A 6,837-nucleotide genomic window follows, 5' to 3' on the forward strand; every position below is an offset into this window, starting at 1 on the left:
TAGAGTGAGTTGTTGAGATAGACTTTTAAGTGCGGTTCTTACAAAAATGTAAGAGTAAATATGCATGCATTTAGAAAGTCGTTGACATGGATTCTAAAGTATGTCTATGTCGTAAATACAAGAAATGTATTTGGTTGTCTTCATTAGTCCTTTATTTTCTACAGCACGCAAATATAATCAAACTCTTTTTTTCTTCCATTTTTTACTGAAGATTGTTATTGTAGTTTAGTGAACTACCTCTTTCAAGTTATTTTGATTGTCATATAGCATTAATCGCTCAGTTTGATACATATCTAAGCAGGAAGTCATGGATACCGGTGTGAAATTGGCAGCTGTGGTGAAAGTAATTGGCCGTACTGGATCAAGAGGTCAAGTTACACAGGTCCGAGTAAAATTTTTGGATGATCATAATCGACTGATCATGAGGAATGTAAAAGGACCTACCAGAGAGGGTGATGTCCTTACATTGCTAGAATCTGAAAGGGAAGCAAGGAGATTGCACTAATTATGTTGTTTAGATTATAACATTGGACTCAAAATGAGACGGGAATAACTTATATTGTTATGTGTTCTGTTTCTGCATTATTTTGTAGTGTAGTGTTTGCTATTGTTTTCGATGAAAAGGGATCAATGAGTGAGGCTATAAATCATCTGTGATATGTAATCCAGAATTTTACAATTAAAGTATGAAGCCCGTCATACTTGATGGGGAATCGAAACAGTAATTGTTTATTTTTGCATATGGAATGAAATTCAAATTACTAACTGACGATTTTCTGTGAAAAAAAACAGTGAAAATTAGCAATCCAAATCATATACAAATAAAATTCAAATATGTATCAAAACTCACAGCATGACATTATCTTTTCCATCGTGTCATATTATTCTACGTCTCATTATTGTAATGTACAGAGTGACCTCCAAGTCAATTGCTATGCAGAGAAGTTATTTTGCATCGATCTATAAGAAACAAATGATAAGAGCATGCATGGAGTTGGAAAACAACTTTTCATGGGAGGAGCTATGAGACAACATCTCAAATTTCATAATCGAGCTATCATCACCATTTCCATTAACATATTATTGTTTGGGGCGATTTTCATTGATGCTGGGGCGATTCTGAGAATCTCTGGGTGGCAGGGAGATTCTCAAAATCACCCCACCAATTTACCAATTTTCCTCTGGGTATTATGATAATTCTCACTCTCACATGCAGGCATGGGCACATGGGCGATTCTGAGAATCGCCCTGCCACCCGACGATTCTCAGAATCGCCCCTCCAATTTTCCTCTGGGTATTATGATAATTCTCACTCTCACACACAAACAGTAAAAGTACTCACTCTCAACATGCCCGATACACACATCTCCAGTGATTAGGTGGATTTCGCACAGATATCAGAGCTTTCAACGTGAGCAATCGTCTTCGAGGAAGTCATGGATAGTGGTGTGAAATTGGCAGTTGTGGTGAAAGTAATTGGCCGTATTGGATCATGTATCCTCCACCTAGGAGTGAAACACAAAGCTTGGGAACAATGTTGTGATATCCTTTAGATATGGAATAGTCATGGTTTTTAACAGAGAACGATGCCACAGAACGAGACTCCTCAACTCATCCTTGTCGATCTTCCCATCATGTTTTGTATCCGCCTCCTCGAATGTCTTATCAATGATACTTCCAACTACATCATCTGAAAGGTTCATGCCAGATTCTGCAAGGGTAGCTATGACCATTTGGGGCGATTCTGAGAATCACCACGCCACCGCCCCACCACCACAACTGGTGGTGGGGCAGTGGCGGGGGGATTCTCAGAATCGCCCCACCACCCAACGATTCTCAGAATCGCCCCAAACAGTGCTTACTGGGCATCCAATCTGTTTTACACAAGAAAAAGCTAAAATGTAAAGTCAACGTGTTTTCTGCAAGTTGCTTCTGTAAGGATGAACTGAGAACAATTATTGAGAATTTGCAGAACTTTCTTGCACCTTTAGCCATAAATATGCAATGATAATGAACACCCCTGCACACCACTGCATGCTACATTTTTGTGCATTTACGGCTACCAGATGACCACTGGAGTATAATCATGTATCCTCCACCTGGGAGTGAAACACAAAGCTTGGGAACGATGTTGTGATATCCTTTAGATATGGAAGAGTCATGTTTTTTAACAGAGAAGGATGTTGCAGAACGAGACTCCTCCACTCATCCTTGTCGATCTTCCCATCATGTTTTGTATCCGCCTCCTCGAATGTCTTATCAATGATACTTTCAACTACATCATCTGAAAGGTTCATGCTAGATTCTGCAAGGGTAGCTACGACCATTTGGGGTGATTCTGAGAATCGCCTCGCCACCACCCCGCCACCACAATTGGTGGCGGGGCGATTCTCAGAATCGCCCCAAACAGTGCTTATTGGGCATCCAATCTGTTTTACACAAGAAAAAGCTAAAATGTAAAGTCAACATGTTTTCTGCAAGTTGCTTCTGTAAGGATGAACTGAGAACAATTATTGAGAGATGTATTATGTTACGCCGGTCTCTTTAGTCAAACACCATTAGTCAAACAAAGTATTACGTTACAAAGCATTGTAGAGTGAGTTGTTGAGATAGACTTTTAAGTGCGGTTCTTACAAAAATGTAAGAGTAAATATGCATGCATTTAGAAAGTCGTTGACATGGATTCTAAAGTATGTATATGTCGTAAATACAAGAAATGTATTTGGTTGTCTTCATTAGTCCTTTATTTTCTACAACATGCAAATATAATCAAACTTTTTTTTCTTCCATTTTTTTACTGAAGATTGTTATTGTAGTTTAGTGAACTACCTCTTTCAAGTTATTTTGATTGTCATATAGCATTAATCGCTCAGTTTGATACATGTCTAAGCAGGAAGTCATGGATACCGGTGTGAAATTGGCAGTTGTGGTGAAAGTAATTGGCCGTACTAGATCAAGAGGTCAAGTTGCACAGGTCCGAGTAAAATTTTTGGATGATCAGAATCGACTGGTCATGAGGAATGTAAAAGGACCTATCAGAGAGGGTGATGTCCTTACTTTGCTAGAATCTCAAAGGGAAGCAAGGAGATTGCGCTAATTATGTTGTTTAGATTATAACATTGGAATTAAAGTGAGACGGGAATAACTTATATTGTTATGTGTTCTGTTTCTGTATTATTTGTAGTGTAGTGTTTGCTATTGTTTTCGATGCAAAGGGATCAATGAGTGAGTTTATAAATCATCTGTGATATGTAATCCAGTATTTTACAATTAAAGTATGAAGCCTGTCATACTTGATGGGGAATCGAAACAGTAACTATTTATTTTTGCATCTGGAATGAAATTCAAATTACTGTACTAAAGATTTTCTATGAAAAAAAAACAGTGAAAATTAACAATCCAAATCATATACAAATAAAATTCAAATATGTATCCAAACTCACAGCATGACATTATCTTTTCCATCGTGTCATATTATTCTACGTCTCATTATTGTAATGTACAGAGTGACCTCCAAGTCAATTGCTATGCAGAGAAGTTATTTTGCATCGATCTATAAGAAACAACTGATAAAAGCGTGCATGGAGTTGGAAAACAACTTTTCGTGGGAGGAGCTATGAGACAACATCTAAAATTTCGTAATTGAGCTATCATCACCATTTCCATTAACATATTATTGTTTGGGGCAATTTTCATTGATGCTGGGGCGATTCTGAGAATCACCGGGTGGCAGGGCGATTCTCAGAATCGCCCCACCAATTTACCAATTTTCCTCTAGGTATTATGATAATTCTCACTCTCACATGCGGGCGTGGGCACATGGGCGATTCTGAGAATCACCCTGCCACTCGACAATTCTCAGAATCACCCCACCAATTTTCCTCTGGGTATTATGATAATTCTCACTCTCACACACAAATAGTAAAAGTACTCGCTCTCAACACGCCCGATACACACATCTCCAGCGATTCGGTGGAGTTCGCACAGATATCGGAGCTTTCAACGTGAGAAATCGTCTTCGAGGAAGTCATGGATAGCGGTGTGAAATTGGTAGTTGTGGTGAAAGTAATTGGCCGTACTGGATCATGTATCCTCCACCTGGGAGTGAAACACAAAGCTTGGGAATGATGTTGTGATATCCTTTAGATATGGAAGAGTCATGTTTTTTAACAGAGAAGGATGCCGCAGAACGAGACTCCTCCACTCATCCTTGTCGATCTTCCCATCATGTTTTGTATCCGCCTCCTCGAATGTCTTATCAATGATACTTTCAACTACATCATCTGAAAGGTTCATGCCAGATTTTACAAGGGTAGCTACGCCCCGCCACCGCAATCGCCCCACCACTCGGTGATTCTCAGAATCACCCCAAACATTGCTTACTGGGCATCCAATCTATTTTACACAAGAAAAAGCTAAAATGTAAAGTCAACGTGTTTTCTACAAGTTTCTTCTGTAAGGATGAACTGAGAACAATTATTGAGAATTTGCAGAACTTTCTTTCACCTTTAGCCATAGATATGCAATGATAATGAACACCCATGCACACCACTGCATGCTACAGTTTTGTGCATTTATGGCTACCAGATGACCATTGGAGTATAATCATGTATCCTCCACCTGGGAGTGAAACACAAAGCTTGGGAACAATGTTGTGATATCCTTTAGATATGGAAGAGTCATGTTTTTTAACAGAGAAGGATGCCGCAGAACGAGACTCCTCCACTCATCCTTGTCGATCTTCCCATCATGTTTTGTATCTGCCTCCTCGAATGTCTTATCAATGATACTTTCAACTACATCATCTGAAAGTTTCATGCCAAATTCTGCAAGGGTAGCTACGACCATTTGGGGCGATTCTGAGAATCACCCCGCCACCACAACTGGTGGCGGGGCGGTGGCGGGGTGATTCTCAGAATCACCCCACCACCCGACGATTCTCAGAATCGCCCCAAACAGTGCTTACTGGGCATCCAATCTATTTTACATAAGAAAAAGCTAAAATGTAAAGTCAACATGTTTTCTGCAAGTTGCTTCTGTAAGGATGAACTGAGAACAATTATTGAGAATTTGTAGAACTTTCTTGCACCTTTAGCCATAAATATGGAATGATAATGAACACCCCTACACACCACTGCATGCTACATTTTTGTGCATTTACGGCTACCAGATGACCACTGGAGTATAATCATGTATCCTCCACCTGGGAGTGAAACACAAAGCTTGGGAATGATGTTGTGATATCCTTTAGATATGGAAGAGTCATGTTTTTTAACAGATAAGGATGCCGCAGAACGAGACCCCTCCCCTCATGCTTGTCGATCTTCCCATCATGTTTTGTATCCTCCTCCTTGAATGTCTTATCAATGATACTTTCAACTACATCATCTGAAAGGTTCATGCCAGATTCTGCAAGGGTAGCTACGACCATTTGTTTCACCTATTTTCTCCCAATAAAACCTTTCTTGCTTTAGGTAATAAAGTTGGAAGGAAAATTCTATTTTATCGTCTATGGGAGCATTTGGATGAAACACTGAGAGAGCACATGCAAACTCTTCAAATCCTAACAGGCCATTATGCTTTGTATCAAACAAGTCAAACACCCTGTCTGCAAAAAGGCTCTCCTTCTTGTTAGTCTTGAATAAGGCTAGTTGAAACTCTTCCTTATTGATCAGACCATCATCAATCACAGCACTGCTAATCTTCTTAAGCAGCTCATACAGAGCTTCTACTTCACTAACACTTAAAACTGTTTCACTTGCTATTGTCTCGGGATCTTTCAGTCCTTGGACATTTTTGAAGACTTTTATATCAAACGACTGTACAAAACAATCTATCAACTTGTTGATTCCCTCTAGGCACTGCAACATGATATTTTCAACTCAACAACACTCTCCATACCGATAAAGGAAAACCCCGAGCAACTCCGCTCCTAACGACATAGAGCGTACACCGGCCCGTTCCTTGGAAACGATAAGCTTCAAAGGATCCGGTGCGCTCGAATTATACAATGCCCAAATTAATAAGTGCAAATTGTCGTAAATAGTTCGGCCCAGGATTAATTCAACATAATACATTTTAACACACATATATGTATAGTCTTGAAGTCGGAGAATCATATTTAAGATGCAACTTTTGTTTTTTTATTCACCTTTAAAATGGGCCAATGAAGTCACCCACTCGAATTATACAATGCCAAATTAATAAGTGCAAAATGTCATAAATAGTTCGGCCCAGGATTAATTCAACATAAACCGTTCGACTCAGGTTTCTTATCACCTTGAATCAATAATCGTTTGGGTTCATAAGAAAAGTGATATATATTCATTTTAAAATTAATCAATGTAATTAAAATGACCCTAGTACATGTATAACTTGACCCAGATATCAATGGAATGGTCGGTGTGTGTAAGTACCTGTTGGGGGCAGGAGGTAGGCCACGTGTATATATATAGCCATCGACACTGGATCGAGGTAAAACACTTTGTATAATGGCTTGGACCCCCAACTATTGGTGGGTTGATGAGGTGGGTCCACCCTGTCCTCACAATCGATGTACAGTTGTACAATATGAAAAACTGATCTCAATAAGCCATTTATGTGAAAAATGATTTTATTCGTTTTGATTAGGTCTATTGAATCAAATTGGTTCTCAATATGTTTATTTTGAGTATGTGAGGTTTCTATTGTCTTATTAATTCAAGTGGAAGAGATCTTTCTTACATATCATTAGATTATGAAGTGACATTGGACATAATTAAGCTTTGGGCCATACCCTTTTAGAAACAACAACCCAAACTAAATGATTAGTTATAAAGAATTAGAAATTTCACAAAT

General features: G+C 38.9%; 2 pseudogenes; one reads left to right on the plus strand and one right to left on the minus strand.

Moving 5' to 3' along the window:
• Positions 1-307: 307 nt before the first annotated feature.
• On the plus strand, positions 308-505 carry LOC149140822 (small ribosomal subunit protein eS28 pseudogene; annotated as a pseudogene).
• Positions 506-4,082: 3,577 nt separating this feature from the next.
• LOC149140823 (calcineurin B-like protein 3) lies at positions 4,083-5,997 on the minus strand (annotated as a pseudogene).
• Between the last annotated feature and the right edge of the window lie 840 nt (positions 5,998-6,837).

This window comes from Pinus tabuliformis, chromosome X (assembly GCF_031772625.1).
Source record: "Pinus tabuliformis cultivar Carrire ecotype Pingquan chromosome X, CPIR1, whole genome shotgun sequence".
Classification (NCBI taxonomy): Eukaryota; Viridiplantae; Streptophyta; class Pinopsida; order Pinales; family Pinaceae; genus Pinus; species Pinus tabuliformis.